Source organism: Pan troglodytes, chromosome 12, assembly GCF_028858775.2.
Source record: "Pan troglodytes isolate AG18354 chromosome 12, NHGRI_mPanTro3-v2.0_pri, whole genome shotgun sequence".
In the NCBI taxonomy this organism is placed as follows: Eukaryota; Metazoa; Chordata; class Mammalia; order Primates; family Hominidae; genus Pan; species Pan troglodytes.
Window position 1 is genome coordinate 48,025,288 of NC_072410.2, and position 17,780 is coordinate 48,043,067.

At 42.3% G+C, this 17,780-nt stretch overlaps 1 protein-coding gene and 1 long non-coding RNA gene across 5 annotated transcripts in view; both read right to left on the minus strand.

The window, feature by feature from the left end:
* LOC104005040 (uncharacterized) overlaps window positions 1–11,967 on the minus strand; it is a 40,742-nt gene extending 28,775 nt beyond the window's left edge. The window contains exons 1-3 of one of the 2 annotated variants that reach the window (XR_678181.4): window positions 10,752–11,967; window positions 4,307–4,366; window positions 26–2,207 (exon numbers count right to left, since the gene is read on the minus strand). This is a non-coding gene — a long non-coding RNA (uncharacterized LOC104005040). Of the gene's footprint in view, window positions 1–25; window positions 2,208–4,306; window positions 4,367–10,751 lie in introns of those variants that run through there. The other variant, XR_002942558.2, reaches the window with a different exon arrangement.
* Window positions 11,968–14,491: 2,524 nt separating this feature from the next.
* Window positions 14,492–17,780, minus strand: part of SEMA4F (ssemaphorin 4F) — a 57,575-nt gene continuing 54,286 nt past the window's right edge. Inside the window, exons 16-18 of one of the 3 annotated variants that reach the window (XR_008546283.2) lie at window positions 16,339–16,425; window positions 15,812–15,983; window positions 14,492–15,693 (exon numbers count right to left, since the gene is read on the minus strand). The gene's annotated coding sequence lies outside the window, so the exon portion shown is untranslated. Of the gene's footprint in view, window positions 15,984–16,338; window positions 16,426–17,780 lie in introns of all 3 variants that reach the window. The other 2 variants (XR_008546282.2, XR_010149356.1) reach the window with 2 other exon arrangements.

Genomic DNA, 17,780 nt, shown 5'->3' on the forward strand with positions numbered 1-17,780 from the left:
TAAGATAAAATTATAATACACCTCACCCATGCACTCCCAATGTCCCTTACTCTAATTCTTTGTTCTTTTTTTCCACATAATGCCATATACTTTATTTATCTATTTATTATGTATATTGTTTATTATTTCTCTTTCCCTACTGGAAGGTAAACACCTAGAATAGTGCTGGGCCAGACAACAGTCTTTAAATAAATATTTGTTGAATAAATGAATGAATGAACATTGAGAGAGAAGTAAGCAGACAGGAAGATGTAAGTTCTTTCCTCCTCCAACTCTGCAGCATCCCTCTAATTTCCATACTGACAGAGCCTAACATGAAGACAGCCAGCAAAGAAGAAATGTGGTTTGCAGCGTTCCAGCCCCAGCATCACAGAGCAGAGTGTAAAAAGGTGAGCTTATGGCTGAGAAACAGTGTAATAACTGAAACACACACACTCAATTTTCCTGCACTAATCTTCCCAATATAGTTATATTTCCATTTTTGTTTAAATTTATATTATTCTTTACATTATTTTTAATATAGAATATTATTTGCAGCTGAGTCATATGGTGTGCAATGATTACATTTCCTTTCTTATACAACTTTCTGTTTTTCCAGGATTTAATAATTGCTTATCTTTCTTCATCTCAATTTCATTCCCCAAATTCTCACATGACACTCCTCTCAATACAGTCAAACACATCAGGAACCTATCAGCTCATTTTTTTTCATGACTAGATGCTTCAGTGCAGTCCTTTGTCCTCTTGTATTTTCATGTTTAGCTTCTTTGTTTCTAAGATTACTTCTTCCCCTATTCTCTAACAGCCTCTTGATACAGTTTTCCACATATTCATATGTATCTGATGATCCATCTATTATTTTGTTTTCCTTCCCCATGGAGCCCTGTACCTCTCCTACTGCAGACTGTATTGTTTCTTCTTGAGGCCTGCTACACAGCTGTTCTGGAACTTCCCTTCCCCAGCATTATTCTGAATGTCCTCTCCTGTGTTGAATCCCATATTTCCCAGATCTCAATCTTCCTCTTTCTTGGTTTAATCATTTTTGAGGCTCACATTCTCCAGTATCTTTCTGAGAACGAATGCACAGGATATAAGCATTTTGCATGTCCGAATTTGTCTACTGTAAGACTTTATGGATGGTTTGTCTGTGTAAGAAAAATCTAAATTCAAACTACTCTCCTCAGTATATCAAAGGTATTGTTCCATGGTCTTTTAATTCCTCAAGTTGCTATTGAAAAGTCTTATGTTACTCGGCCTCTCACTCCTTTATATGTATCCAATTTTTCTTTTTTGTGCTTCTCTCTGGACTTTAGGACTTTCCTTTTTTTCCTGTGTTTTTTGTTTGTTGTGGTCTCTGGTGATCCATGACTGTTCACTCATGTGAAAGTGAGAAACCAAAAGGCCGATTGATAGTTCAGTGCATGTGAGCAGGGTTTGTTGATTGTCAGGTCTTGCCTTGCTATAGGATGATTAGGTGGGGACCCAGCAATTTTGTTGATGAGTCCTTTCTGTCAGTATTTTCTTTTAGACTTGTCAGTTTCTCCAGATAGAAGTGACTGTGTTTCTTGTCTTAGGTATTCCTGATGATGGTGAACTATAAGGAGGGGAGCCTGCTCGGCTTGTGAACTTTTACTTAATACCGCTCTTCAAATACAGTGCTTCTGCTCTGCCCTCTGCCATACTGAGTCCCCAATTCCCTGGCCTCTTCAGTCAGCCTCTACAGAGAAGACATTCGCCCCAGTGCCCTGGCAGAGCAGACAATCACCTGGCTGTGTAGAGTGAGGAAGGAGATGTAGAAGCCTAAGCGTCTCATGCAATTCTCGTTTGGAGTCACACCCTGAACCGTTTCCCAGCTCTACCACCTATGGCCCTGAAGTATCACGTAGGGAACTCAACTTCTTCCTCTGAACTTGGAAGACCTTTGAAACACATAGGATGTCCAGGGCCCTCTTGGCCCTGGGAGTCTATGATCTATGAACCTTCAGAAGCTAGAGAGCTCTGCCTAGGTAGTAACATAGACAGGAAGATACAGGAGGTGAAGAAGGGCAAGGTGACAGTGGGATAGAGTGGCAGGAGACTTCAAAGAAAAGGTGGGACAAGAGCAGGACAAGAGCCAGTTGGAGGAATAGCAGAGGGAACGCCTCCTCAGGTGTCCAATACTGGGGCAGGATCGTCACAGCATGCTGGAGGCAGGTAGGCAAAGGGTTCTAGAATAATAAAGTGGAAGAGTAAACTTCAATTAGAATGTGGAGAACTTGAATTTCTTTTTTACATTAGCAAACCCCACGATCAAAGTCATCTAGAGATTTGTTTTCAGTGCCAGAGACCCTACCCCAGACTTTAAATCAGAATATCAGAGAAGAGCCCAGGAACCTATATGCCTTTAAACTTTCCACGTGAGTCCAATAAACTGGCAAGTTTTGGAACCACTTCCTTAGGCAGTGGAGAACTATGGATGGTTTGTAATCAGGATGCATGATAGAAGTGGAAATTCTAGAAAGATGAATTTGACAGGCATACGCAAGGTGGACTGGAGGTCGAAGGACATGTGACAGGGATTCAAGGGAGGAAATTTCAATACTTCACAAAGATGGTCATGAGAGTCTATAGGAGGTAAGTGGTCAGGGAAAAGAAAGATGAGACTATACCAATCCATCTTTCATGGATTGAATTATGTATCCTCCAAAAATTCATAGGTTGAATTCCTAACCCTTAGTACCTCGGAATGTAACCTTATTGGGAAATAGAGTCACTGCAGATGTAATTAGTTAGGTTAGGATGAGGTCATAGGGTGGACTCTAATCTAATAGAAGGGGGAACTTTGGACACACCAGCATGGACAGCCATAGAGAGCATGGACAGCCATAGAGGGAAGATGATGAAAAGGAAAGTAGGGAGAAATGGTTATCTATCTACAAGCCAAGGAGAGATGCCTGGAACAGATCCTTCCCTCAAAGCTAACAGGAGGAACCAGTCCTGTTGACACCTTGATCTCTGTCTTCTGGCCTCCAAAACTGTAAGTCAATAAACTGCTAATCACCAGGTTTGTGGTACTTTGTTATGGCAGCCATAGGAAACTAATACACTGTCTTTTTGGAAACACATTCCTGCCTTCAACTACCTCTTCCTCACTTTCTCTTGAGGAATGATTTCTCAAAGCCACCCACCTGAGAGGGCTGGAAGCAGTGGTTACAGAATGAAGCATGTGTTTCTAACATTATAGGATGCCTTTTTACTGGAGGAGTGAGTGTGGGGTAGCTTTTTGGAGTCCTTAGCCAGTTTGCTCCCAGAACCCACCTGAGATATCAAAGAACTGACTTGTGATTGGACCTTGCTGAATAGAAAAGATGTTATCTCTAGGAGAAGCAATTCACATTCTCCCCACCTGAGAAAGGAATTGGTGCCAAGAATATTAGACAGTGGGTAAACCCCCAGAGGAGAAGGGAGACTCATTTCTTTGGAGCCACTACCGTCCCACTGGTGGCTCATCCAGATGTTAGAGCTGCAAGAGGAGGAACAATCTACAAAAAAAGGTAAACTCTCATTCTATCATTTTGTGGCTTGGCCTATGCTGAAATAACTATCTTCCTTGGCTAAACAAAGAATTTCCAAGAACCCAATACATGAAGGTCAATGTCATGGTGGCTGATATAACCACATGGGACCAAGCACAACCACATTCCTGGCCTCCCTCACTGTCCTGCTCAGCCTGGACCCACACCAGCTACTCTGCACTGCCCTCGCTAACATCCTTGGGACACTTGGCCCTTTTACCTGCCAGTGTCCCCAGTGGCAACCCTCACTCTAGATCACCCACAACCTGCTCACTCCAGGATTGCCGACTTTTGCTAGAAAAAGTGTCATAACTATACCACAGGACCCGCTAAGTATTCCCACTCCACAACCCTATCTGGGCCCTTCCTGCTTCCATGGTTATCCATCTGGAGTTAGCTTCCTGTTGCTTCCCTCCCAGCCCTTGCAAAGAATTCTCTAGGCTCCATGAGTCTTCAACCCCATCCCAGTGACTCTTACCATCAGCCAAGGATGTCACTTCAATTTTCTGGTGAAGTGAAAAGTCTTCAGGCATCTACTACCTCACCTCTGTTTCTCTCCACTTTGGAGTTTCTCTATGTTAACATCACTCCTTTTCTGTATTCCTCCTATTTCAGAGGAAGAGGTGGTGTTTTAATTTCCTTGACCAGGCAAACCCATCTGTTCTGGGTCCCATTTCTTATTATACCAATAATCTCATTTTTAAAAAATTTTCTTACAGAGCATTTTAAATGCATACACATAATTTTATTACCTTTTTATATCTTCAAAATCCTCTGGCTTATTTCACTTGCAAGCTCAAGTCTCTTCCAGCCTTAAAAACAAAACAAAAAATAAATAAAAAATAATCTTAATCATTCCACTTCTTTGAGCTACTTCCTAATTTCTTTCCATTTTTTAAATGGCCACTGTTTCCAACAGGTTACCTTTTCTTTCTCCTCTTTGTTTCTTAACTTTCTACAATCTAGTTTCAATCTCTATCACTCCACTAAAATTCTTCTTTCTTTTTTGTAACTTTGTTATTTTGAAATTTCAGTTTTTTAAAAAAGTTTGCAAAAAACTGTGAAGAGAGTTCCCATATATCCTTTGTCCAGCTTCCCCAAATTTTAACATATTACATAACCATAGGACATTTATCAAAAGCAGGAAATTAACTTTCAGACAATACTATTAATAAAACTATAGGCTTTATTAGAATTTCACCAATTGTCCTCCTGTTAATTAATTTCTAAAGCCATTCTTTTAAAAAAGTTTTCTACTAAAGTCATTTTAAACTTTGTTTTACTTCATAAATTCTGAATATAAAATTAAGGAATAATGAGTGGAAAACTTAGAAAATATGAAAAGATATAGGCCAGGTGCAGTGGCTCACGCCTGTAAGCCCAGCACTTTGGGAGGCCGAGGCGGGTGGATCACGAGGTCAGGAGATCGAGACCATCCTGGCTAACATGGTGAAACCCCATCTCTACTAAAAACACAAAAAATCAGCCGGGCGTGGTGGTGGGTGTCTGTAGTCCCAGCTACTCGGGAGGCTGAGGCAGGAGAATGGCGTGAACCCGGGAGGCAGAGCTTGCAGTGAGCCAAGATCGCGCCCCTGCACTCCATCCTGGGTGACAGAGCGAGACTCCATCTCAAAAAAAAAAAAAAAAAAGATATAAAGAAGAAAAAAAAACTACCCACAATCTGGCCAGAGATAAAGCTACTAATCTACAGGGCATACCAGGGACAGAAGAACATGTTAAATACCACCATGGAAATATCAACACAATTCAGACCGTGGATTTATTATTTATTTATTTATTTATTGAGATGGAGTTTTGCTCTTGTTGCCCAGGCTGCAGTGCAATGGCGCAATCTTGGCTCACTGCAACCTCCGCCTCCTGGGGTTCAAGCAATTCTTCTGCCTCAGCCTTCTCGAGTAGCTGGGATTACAGGCATGTGCCACCACGCCTGGCTAATTTTTGTATTTTTAGTAGAGACGGGGTTTCTTCATGTTGGTCAGGCTGGTCTCGAACTCCTGACCTCAGGTGATCTGCCTGCCTCAGCCTTCCAAAGTGCTGGGATTATAGGTGTGAGCCACCAAGACATTCAGTTCCCAGGGGCAGGCAGGAGACAGTGGCCTTCCTCTATCTCAACTGCAACAGGCTTTCCTCTTTTACAAATCCACCTCAACACAGACCCTTTACGGGTGTCGGGCTGGGAGACGGTCAGGTCTTTCTCACCCCACAAGGCCATACTTCAGACTATCACATGGGGAGAAACCTTAGACAATACCTGGCTTTCCAAGGCAGAGGTCCCTGCGGCTTTTCACAATGCATTGTGCCCCTGGTTTATTGAGACTAGAGAATAGCGATGACTTTTACCAAGCATACTGCTTGTAAACATTTTGTTAACAAGACACATCCTGCACAGCCCTAAATCCCTTAAACCTTGGTTCCATACAACACATGTTTTTGTGAACTCAAAGTTGTAACAAAATAGCTGGGGCAAAGTGGCTGGGGCAAAGTTACAAATTAACAACATCTCAACAAAGCAATTGTTCAAGATACAGGTCAAAATAGAATTTCTTATGTCTTCCCTTTCTACATAGACACAGTAACAGTCTGATCTCTCTTTCTTTTCCCTACAACTGTGGATTTCTTCAGGAAAAAATTCAAGGAAAAATAAAAGAGATGAAAGGGGAATCTGTAACTTAAAAAGATGTTCACAAGCTAGATTAACCAATTGCAAAAGGTGAACTTTGTGTGGATTCCAATTTAAATAAACTACAAAAATTATAAGACAATCAGGAATCTGAAAATCCTGAATATTTATTTAGTAATGCTAAGAAATTATTGTTATTTTTAAAGCATGATAATACTATGCTTACATAAGGAACATTTATTTTAGATATAGCTATTGAAATATTTATAGATGGAATGACTGCTTCAAAGTAATGGGATGGGGGAAATAGGTGGGGGTATAGGTGAAACAGATTGCCATGCACTAATAATTGTTAAAGTCAAAGGATGAGTAAATTAGGTTCATTAAAACATTTTCTCTGCTTTTGTGTATGATTTGGAATTATCCATTGTGAATGCTTTTTTAAAAAAATGAATCATCTATTCAACATTCAAAGTCATTAAAAATAAATTTAGACTTTTTTGCCTTAGTTTTTCAAATACATAGCACAAAGAATCACATCGTTTAAGTCTGGCAAACACCAGCACAAAAGACCTTTTATATCCACCTGTGTCCTCCAGGTCTCACTAACCCAGCCAATATTTCCCTTGTCTGACTCACTCCCAAACTCTGCCCTACCCAGGCTGTTCTGCCTTCTTTGCCTTCTTCGCGACCCTTTTACTCTTGCCCTTTGCTACCCTCTTCCTGATCTTCCCTGGATCCTTCATGCAAGTAGCTCCAAGCCCTTTCTAATTTGAAGCAATCCAGTCTTTCAAATTCCAGTTCCATGGCTCTGCTCATAACCTTCTAATTCCATGGCTCTGCTCATAACCTTGCTTCACTCAATAAAAGCACAAGAGCCTGGCAGAGAACAAAGGAAAACTCCCTAGTATATGTTAATATTCTGTTTGTGTTTAAAAGGTAGGCAGACAAAATAAACTTGGAATTATGTTTTATAGACATAATTGTATCCTCTCTTACGCTTTAATTTCTTTCTTTTTCTTTCTTTCCTCATTCTTCTCTTTAACATTGTATTATAAACACTTTGCCAATTCTCTGTTCTTTGAAAACCTGGTTTTTAATGTTTGTGGAATATTCTGTCACATACATGAGCTGTAATGTATTTATCTCATCCTCTTTTGTTAGATCCAGTGACCCCTTAGTTGCCAAAGAAATTCAGTCCTCACCCTCCTTGACTTTCTACAGTACTTTGACACTGGTGACCACGCTCTGCCTTAAAATGTTCTCTCATTGGCTTTCCTGATATCCTCTCAATCTCACTCCTCTCTGACTGGTCATTCTCCTGCCTTCTGTGACCTGTCTTCCTCCTGCTCCCTGAATAAAATCCCTCCCCAAGGTTCCATTAGATTCTTTCTTTTCCTCTCTTTACTCTCATTCCCTAGGTGGGTTCTTTCTCCCTTGGCTTCACGCGAAGGACTCCCAGATCTTATAACTTCATCCCTAACCCCTTCCCAGTGTCCCAGACCTGCATCAACCCTGTCTGTTGTACATGTTCACCAAAATATAGCCCAGTGCAGTCCCACCAACACGACTAAGCAACCAAAAGGAGCTATCCAGAAGCAGCTCAGCCTGCCTCCTCCCACCTGACCAGAATGCTGCATCTCCTCAGGATTCAGCTCAATGCCTTGGATTCACCACCAACCCTTTCCTTCACCGTCCACTTCACCAAGTCACCAAGCCCTAAAGAATCTACTTCTGACATGTCTCCCATGACAATTTCTTACTTTGGATTCTCACTGCTCCATTCAGACTGTGAATAGGGTCAACAATTTTCATCTCCCATTTGCATTCACCTCCTACTTGGTCTTTTCTCCTCCTCCTCTGTCTCTGTTCTCTCCAATCCATCTTACCAATCAATCTTCCTAAAGTCTGACTTTAGTTAGGTGACTTACCTGTTCAGTAATCTTCAGTGGCTCCCTATTACTTAACCAAATTGAATTCTGACATTTAAGGTACAATTTAATAGGACCTGCCAAACAATTTCCCTAATCTCACTTCTCTCTTCTTCCCACACATATCTTGTAGGGGAAATAGCATGGCTCCAGAGTCGAATCCCAACCTGGTAGTGCTATAGCCTTGGGTAAATTATTTAAGTCATCTGACCTCTGCTTCCCCATCCATAAAATGGTAGTATTAGCAGCATCTACCTCATGTGTGATTATAAGATGAAAAATATATATATAAAGTAAATAATATCCAGCATACAGTAGGTTCTTGATAAATATCACTTACTACTTTTATTGCATCACTGCAGTCAAACTGCATTGCTTGGTTTTCCCATATAAATTTTATGACTTATTTCCCCTCCTAATTTTGCTCCTACTCTTCCCTCTGCCTAACTTTGACACAACATCTTTGCCTTCTGAAAGCACCTCCTAGACTCTAAGGCCCTACTCAGGTGCTGCTTTCTCTGTGAACTTTTCTTTGACCACCAGCCACAGGAGCTCTCTTCTTGCTCCTCTGAATGGTAGCGCTCTGCTTCCAGCACTCTGAGGCATGTATACTGCCTTCTGGTGAGCTGTGTGAATGCTTTATCTCCTACAAATCAGGGCAGGACCATGTCTTCCTCATGTTTAATTTCCTCTACACTGTCCAGCACAGGATCTGGCACAAAGTTGAAACTCAGGAAACTTTAATGGAAAGATTGAGTGGATGACATTTCCTGTTTCTCATCAATAAAGTTTCATCTTCATACTCATCTGTTAAATATTTATTGTCTCTTTTTAATACATCTTATTAAGCCTAGGATTAATCAATATGGTTCCTGTTCTCTCAAAACTCACAGCTAGTTCAGATTATACTTTCAGAAAGTAGAATGAAAACAAGTCAGGGCAATATTTAACAATGTGTTTAATCAACTATAATCAAATTTCATAATGTATAATCTAGACAGACAGTCATTCCCGGGTGGTCAATCTAGGGAGGAGTCTGTAGGAATTAGAAGGTGAGATGGGGAGGGGCAGAGGCAGAAATCTTCACCAGAAGGTTGAGCAGACAGAAAGGCAGTTGAATTCAGGTCAGGAAAGTAGGAGGAAAAATAATTTTACAGGAGAATAATCATACCTGCTTTCATGGAGGTGGGGGGCAAGTGGGACGGAGTGTAAACTAAGAGGAGTGTGTCATCTACTTAGTTAATGACTCTTTGTCTTGCAGTACTGGTGGAGGACAATGGACACCAGCTACATTGTTCACAAGTGGTAATTATCATGACTACAAACACCAGGGATTAATACTTACCTATCGAAGACCATATGAGTAATGGGTGTCTCCCAAGCCTGTAACTGAAAGCACCTTCTAGACTCTAAGGCCCTACTCAGGTGCTGCTTTCTCTATTATACAACTTCTATTCCTGGAAAATCAATGTCGATTAAAGAAGTTTCTGGCCAGGCATGGTGGCTCACGCCTGTAATCCCAGCACTTTGGGAGGCTGAGGCGGGCAGATCACCTGAGGCCAGGAGTTCGAGATCAGCCTGGCTAACATGGCGAAACCCTGTCTCTACTAAAAATACAAAAAAAAAAAAAAAAACTAGCCAGGCGTGGTGGTGGGCTCTTGTAATCCCAGCTACTCGGGAGGCTGAGGCATGAGAATCACTTGAACCCGGGAAGCGGAGGTTGCAGTGAGCCGAGATTACGCCACTGCACTCCAGACTGGGTGATGGAGTGAGACTCTGTCTTAACAATAAATAAATAAACTTTCCTGAGTTTTTGCTTTTTCTATTTTGAGGCTCCCAATTGCTGTTCAGGTTAATAAGGTCACAGCTCTATGCTTCACCTAAGAGAAGAGGGTTTACCAGGAAGTCCGACTTGCCTCTCAGCCACAGATGAGAGGCATGAGCCGATTGTGAGTTGAGGTGTAATTTAAATAATCCTAGAAAGAAACGCACATGTCTGAAATTACACCCTTATATCTCATGAAGTTGTATCCAGTTCCCTTCCTAACAAATCCAAGCATTCCTGACGAAGGACACAGAAAAGTCTCTAATCTTTTGGCTTGAATGTGATTAGCATCCTTTAAGAGGAGGAGAGAAGGCATGGAACGAGACGGAGGAGGACAGGTCCCTGAGCAGGAAAGGTGAGGGACAAAATAACCCGCACCCTGTCAGGTCTAAAGAAGCCTCCTGTCCCTCGCCTGCAGACCTGGGTCCGATTCCTCTGCTCCTACAGGGGACAGCAGTACGGGGGAAGGCAGCTTGGTGGAGTCCGCAGGCGTCCCCCCTTGGAGGTGCAGCGCGGAGCTCGCAGTCCCCAGGCGGGAGAGCGCGGGAGGGCGGCCGGCGGGCTCAGGTCCTCGGTGGCGGGGGGGTGCAGCCATGTAAGGACTTACGAAATGTGCAGAGCCGGCCCTGGCGCCGGCAGTACGGCTGCGGAGGGACGGACACCCACGCGAAAGACCGCCCCAGGCCCTGCCAGCCGCGGACTGCGGAGGCTTCCGCACAGGCGGGCAAACCGCGCTGCGTCCGCCCCGCCCCGCCCCGGCCCGCCCTGAGCCGCGGGGCTCCAGGGCCCACGACGCTTACTTAGGTGGAGTTTCCAGTTGAGCTCGGCTCGAGGGTTTAAATGGATGACGTGTTCCATCCGAAGTCGGAGTTCATGTGATCTTATTTCTGTGTCTAACTCCGTTCTCACCTCTATCCCTAAATTACTCTCTTCGGCTCCCACCCCTGAGCGCCCTCGCCCGACAGCGATCGGCACTCGTGCTGCCACCTGCAGGTGAAAGGGGAAATTGAGCGAACTCAAGTTGGGCGGCCCACTGCTGGAGGAGGGCTTTCAGGACAGGGTAGCCGATATTCCAGATTACTGGAAATCCTGGAATTACTAAGATTTAGATATATTAAGCCCAAAGAGCACAACAATTGGCAAGAGACTTGATATAGCCTTCACATCCTCTGGAGGTTTTCCTTTGGTTTGTTTTTCCATTATGCGGATTTGGCAGGGGATGGATGATAAATATTTGCACGAGTGCAATTTAGGGCTGTAAAACATATGTTCGCCACCAGGTCTTGTAATCGATGCACATCGGGCAGAGCTGGTTTTTTTTTACCAGCGCCACCTCCATGATGTTACTGTGGTTTCCATCATGGCAGGCTCCGCCCTCCCTATATTGCTCAGAAAGGGCCTTGTGCCATGACCAGTGGTCATACCTGGGTCATTCCTAGCCTGGCGGGTTACCCCATTACAATGTTCTCTGTGCCATAGCAAGTCTTTTTTCAGGCATTCCGATACCATGATTTTGAAAATGAATGATTGTTTTTAAAATCATTTTAGAATAATTCCATTAGCATTGTGGTTGACGCGCCCTGGAGTCAGGCTGCCTGAGTTTGAACCTGACTCCAGTTTACTTACTTGGTGACCTTGAGAAAGTTATTTATTCTCTCTGTGACTTAGTTTCCTCACATACTGAATGGGAATAATATACAGGCCACATAGGATTGTGCGTTTTAAATGAGATAATACACACAAGCACAGGAATATAACATAAAAGAGGATGTGCTCTAAGCTCAAAATGTCCAAGAAAAAAAAAAAGTGCTCTGAGCTCAAAACATCCAGTGTCATAAAGTCAGGCTTTGACACTAGCTAGTTTGGGAATATGGGACAAATTACTTCACTTTTCTGAGCCTCAGTTTTCTCACCTGTAATATGCAGATGATGAGAGTATCTATCTCACAGGTTACTTATGAGAATTAAATGAGATAAAATGTCTTTCATGCTTAGACACAGTAAGGATTCAATAAATGCTAGTCTTTTAAACCTTAGCTAGTCTTTACTATTTTCAGCATTCTGTTGTTTGGAAGATTCTGGGTTTTAAACTCCCAGATAAACAATCTTCATCTGTTTGTTCACTGTTTTACTTTTGTATCTAGTACAATCATATGTAGTCCTTCTACCATCCTGGGAGGTAGGTGTCCTCATCCCCAGTTTACAGATGAAGAAGCTGAGGCTCATCATAGTTTAGTGCTATGCCTGATATCATCATACAGCACCTGAAACCAGGGCACATACACAGCTCCACTCTCCAAGACTAGGGCTCTTTTTCCTGTATCACAGCTGCCTTTATAATTCCTCTAAATGTGATGAGCACTCATTTTATTTTACAAGTTTTGCTAGATGCCCATGCAGTGTTTGAAATTTTTCAAGTTATGGCAACTTCCTAAAATCAGACTTGAAAATTTCAAGAAACTAAAAGAAATATACTTAGAGCCTTTTCTTCATGGCAAACCTTTTCTTCTGACTTATTAATGGCTTATTAGGTGTTGCTTTCAGAGGGAAGCATGGAGGGGGCAGCAGGAGGGGCTGCTGGAAGTACCAGTTGCTCAGAAGTGACAGGTGTGTTAAGTTCATGCATCTCCCTCCTTCCTAGCACCCCACATTCCCCTTGTGAAATGTTCCTCCCCTGTACTGAAATTGCTTATTTTCGTCCTCTTTCTCCCCTGACAGACTGTGATCTCTATGAAGCTCAAGACTGTGTCTAACATGTCAGTTCTCTAAAAGTTCTTTCAATTTTATTTCTGTAAGAAAAGAAATTCATAGAAGAAACACTCTTCAATTCAGGAGTCAGGAAACAAGATGACTTAAAAAAAAAAAAGAAAACAATAACAGATCCACACCAATCTGTAAATCAAAAGATTAGGGATAAATTTCATAATTTTGCCCAAATATCCAACTGAAGATATTTCTTTGATGATTAGTAATATTAATAATGGTAACAACTAGCACTTATCAAATGCCAACCATGATCAGGCCCTATGATAAGCATGTTAGATGTATTGGCACATTCAAGTCCTGCAGTAACTCCATATACTAGGTACTCTAGTCATTGTCATTTTACTGATCAAGAAGCAGGCTAAGAGAGAGCTTGGGCTCATCAGCATCCCACAGCTAGTAAGTAAAGTAGCAGACCTGGACTTGAACCCAGGCCTGTCTGACACCGAAAGAGAAGGCTCTAACCACTGCCCTGTGCTGCCTTCCAAGGAGTGGCAGAGTGCAGCAGGAGTGGCAGCTAGCTCAGGGAGGTGCCCGATGTGGAACAATGGATGGGATGAGTGTGTGCATGCTTCCTACATGAACCAGCTTGATTCCTTCTCTTTTATTTTCCACTTCATCAGCTGGGTTTGTACCACAGTCATCTTCTTTCGCTGTGCCTGGCATCCCTGTCCCTGACTCAAGCCCAGAGTGATCTCTCCCCTAGTCCTTGGCACCAGGGCAAGGGGAAATATCCAGTGTTAGAGATCTGCAAAGCCCTCCATGTGACCACCAGACAGATCGGTGCTCATCTTCCCAGCAAACTGCATCCACACCTCCGATGAGTGGTTTCGATGGTGGTCAGCTAGGCCAAGATCACGTCTCTCCCTCAGTAAGTCCCAGATGCCCAGGTCACCGGGAACAGCTGCCCGTTGCATGCTGTGTCCCCAAAGGCCAAATCTTTCTACTCAGTTAATGCAGTCCTGAAGCCTCCCACCCTCTTCCCATGTCCCCATTTGCCCCTACCCATCAAACCTCCCAGGGCCAGATCCTTTTACAACTGACTGGCACAGCCAATTCACTTCTGGGATTTGATTTCCAAATACTCAACAGCCCCAGTAATTTCAGCAATAATTGCACAGGCAGGCCCAGACCATTCACAGCTGCTGCGTCCAAGATTTTTTAAGGGATTTTTTAGAATTCCAAACTTGTTTTCTGTTATATTTGGTTCCAAATAATTAGTAAGCCCCATGGCAGACCCTAGAAACCACCGATCATGTGCTGAACACCTGCAGGAAAGATAGTGGAACATCGAACGCCTTTATGCCAGTGTGGCACTTAAGGAAAAGTAACTATGACTAGAAAAGGCAGAGGAGTGGGTTGAGATTCTGAACTGGGTTCGAAGCAACTTCAGAGGCCATAGAGCAAGAACTTCTCGACTCCCAGATGCAGAGGAACCATCAGAAGAGCTTGTTGAAATGCAGATTCCGGGGCCGGGTGCGGTGGCTCATGCCTGTAATCTTAGCACTTTGGGAGGCCGAGGCAAGCGGATTGCCTGAGCTCAGGAGTTCAACACTAGCCTGGGCAACATGGTGAAACCCCATCTCTACTAAAACACAAAAAATTAGCCAGGCGTGGCAGGGTGCGCCTGTAGTCCCAGCTACTTGGGAGGCTGAGGCAGGAGAATCGCTTGACCCCCAAAGGTGGAGGTTGCAGTGGGCCACGATAGCGCCACTGCACTCTAGCCTGGGCGACAGAGCAAGACTCCATCTCAAAAAAAAAAAAAAGAAAGAAAGAAAATTAATTAACATTAATTAATGTGTGACTGACTTATAGCTCATATTCTTCCTAAAGTTTTTTAAACAACTTTATTGAGGTGTAATTGACATACAATAAAATACACCGATTTAAAGTGTACAATTTGATAAGTTTTCACATATGACTATGCCTGATAAACTAGCCCCACAATCAAGATAATAAACACATCCATCATCCCAAAAGTTTTCTCGTGGACTTCTATTATCTCTCCCCCTGCAACCCACACCCCATCACACCTAGGCAACCACTGATCTGATTTCTATCACTATAAATTATGTTAGATTTTATAGAATTTTATATAAATGGAGGCTTACAATATGTACTGTTTTTTGTCTGGCTTCTTCACTCACGTTAATCATTTTGAGATTCATCCATGTTGCTGCATGTGTCAATACTTCATTTTTTTCATTGCTAAGTAGTATTCCATCTCATAGATATTTATTCATTCATCCATTGATGGACATTTGGGTCGTTTCCAGTTTTTTACTATTATAAATAAAGTGTCTATGAGCATTCATATAAACTCTTTGTATGGATATGTACTTTCATTTCTCTTAGGTAAATACCTAGGCATGGGATGACTCAATCACATGGTAGGTATATGTTTAAGTTTGTAAGAAACTGCCAAACTGTTTTCCAAAATGGCTGTGCCATTTTACACTGGCAATGTATGAAAGTTCTAGTTGCTCCATATCCTTGCCAACACTTGATATGGTCAGTATTTTTTTTTTTTTTTTTTTTTTGAGATGGAGTCTCGCTCTGTCACCCACGCTGGAGTGCAGTGGCATGATCTCGGCTCACTGCAAGTTCCACCTCCTGGGTTCTCACCATTCTCCTGTCTCAGCCTCCCGAGTAGCTGGGACTACAGGCGTCCGCCACCATGCCTGGCTACTTTTTTTGTATTTTTAGTAGAGACAGGGTTTCACCGTGTTAGCCAGGATGGTCTTGATCTCCTGACCTGGTGATCTGCCCGCCTCAGCCTCCCAGAGTGCTGGGATTACAGGCGTGAGCCACCATGCCTGGCCGATATGGTCAGTATTTTTAATTTTAATCATTCTAATAGGTAACCAGTAATATTTCATTGTGGTTTTAGTTTGTATTTCCCTAATGAATGATGTTGAGCATCCTCTTGTCTCCAATCCATATATTGTCTTTGGTTGAATAGTTGTTCAAATAGTCGTCCTATTTGGGGAAAGGGAGATCGTTTTCTTATTATTGACTTTTTTCGTAGTTAAATCAGAGGAATAGATTTAATTCACTGTCTTATTAAGGTATTCCATACTTTATGTCCTTTACTTACCCAAAAGACACAAAATTGATAAAGAAAATACAAGCAAATGAAAAACTCAAGCGTTTCCCATAGAATGGCATAGAATGTTCATTAAGTTATTAAAAGCTCAAAGATAACTTAAATCAAATGCTTATTTAGATCCAAGAATTGTGCTTGGTTCCACCTCAAAAAGCTTCATAACCTAAAAAGGAAATAAATATAGGAAAAGAAAGCAAGTTCAAAGTTTTGAATGAATAAAATTAAAGCAAGCTCTAGAAAAGAAATTCTAAATGGAAACAACAACAAAAATGTACTTAAGAGCCAAATATTCTTGGAAACTTAATTCACAGTGCAACCATGTTGAAAGGTAGGACCTTTAAGAGGTGGTTTGGTCATGAGGCCTCTGCCTTCATGAACGGATTAATGCTGTTATGTTTCCCAGATAAAACAGGGTTCCTGATAAAAGGGTGATTTTGATCTTCTTACTTCTCTCTCTCTCTTTTTCTCCTTCTCGCTCTTTTCCACCCCGCCACACATATACACACATGCCCTCTTACCTTTCCACCTTCTGCCATGGGATGACACAGCAAGAAGGCCCTCACCAGATGTGAACCCCTCAACCTTGGACTTTCCTGCCTCCAGAACTGAAAGAAATAAATCTCTTTATAAATATTTTTTAAATAGCCAAATGCTGAACAGAACCGTTCAAAAACAGTAGATTACATACTGTATTATAATGGAGTGCTTTAACATGTGCAATATAGGCATATAATATATACTGGTTTTACAAACTATTTCCATTATTTTGTATTCAGCTTGCTTGTAAAATAACTTTTTCTATCTTGAACATCAGAGAGTAGCAAAAAACTGACTAAAACTGCCTAGAGAATTACATTAGGCTAAATTTTAATGTTTTAATATAGCTAGGCAATCTCCCTTTTATTCCTGAATGACATTTTCACTGAATTAGGATTCTGGGCTGACAGTTCTTTTCATTCAGGACTTGAAAAATGTGTGATGCTTCCCTCTGGTCTCCACAGTTTCTGATGAAAAATTTCTGTCATTTAAATTATTTTCCCTCTCTGTGCAAGGTGTCATTTCTCTCATTCTGTCTTGTCTTAGTTTTGCAGAAGTTTGATTATGATGTGCTTTGTCATGGATTTCTTTTCAGTTTATTCTGTTTGAGGTTCATTAGCTTCTTGAATTATGCAATCACAGCTCACCGCAACCTCTGCCACCTGGGCTCAAGCCAACCTCCCACCTCATCCTCCTGAGTTAGCTGGGACTATAGGCACGCACCACCACACCAGCTCTTTTTGTGTTTTTTGTAGAGACAGGAATTTGTCATGTTTCCCAGGCTGGTCTCAAACTCCTGGGCTCAAGCGATCCTCTTACCTCAGCACCCCAAAGTGCTGGTATTAATGGGGTGAACCACCACGCCCAGCCTATTTGGCTCCTCTTTATGTCTTGTGTTTTCCTGCTGAGACATTCTATTTTTAAATTTGTTTTAAGCATGTTTATAACTACTCATTGCAGCATTTTTATAATGGTTTCTTTAAAATTTTTGTCAACATCTGTGTCATCTCAACATTGGCATTTGTTGTCTTTTCTCATTCAAGTTGAGATTTTCCTGGTTCTGGACATGATGAGTGATTTTCTATTAATTCCTGGGCTTCGGGGGAATTATATAAGACATTATATCTTATTTAAATTTTCTGTTTTAGCAGGCCCTGTCTGACACTGTGCCAGTCAGGAAAGGGGATTGCTGCTTCATAATTGCCAGGTGGTTGTGTAAGTCCACAGTCCTCACTTGGCCTCTGTGGACACTCCACTGGGGTAGGGTGTCTCATTACACCTGGTGAGGGTGAGGGTTCCAGGTCCCCACATGGCCTTCACTGACGTAATCATTGAGGAGAAGGTCATTACAGGGCACATCACCCCAGCAAGGAAGGGTTGGGGTGCCTCATCACAGCTGAGTGAGGGGAAAAGCCTAGGCTCC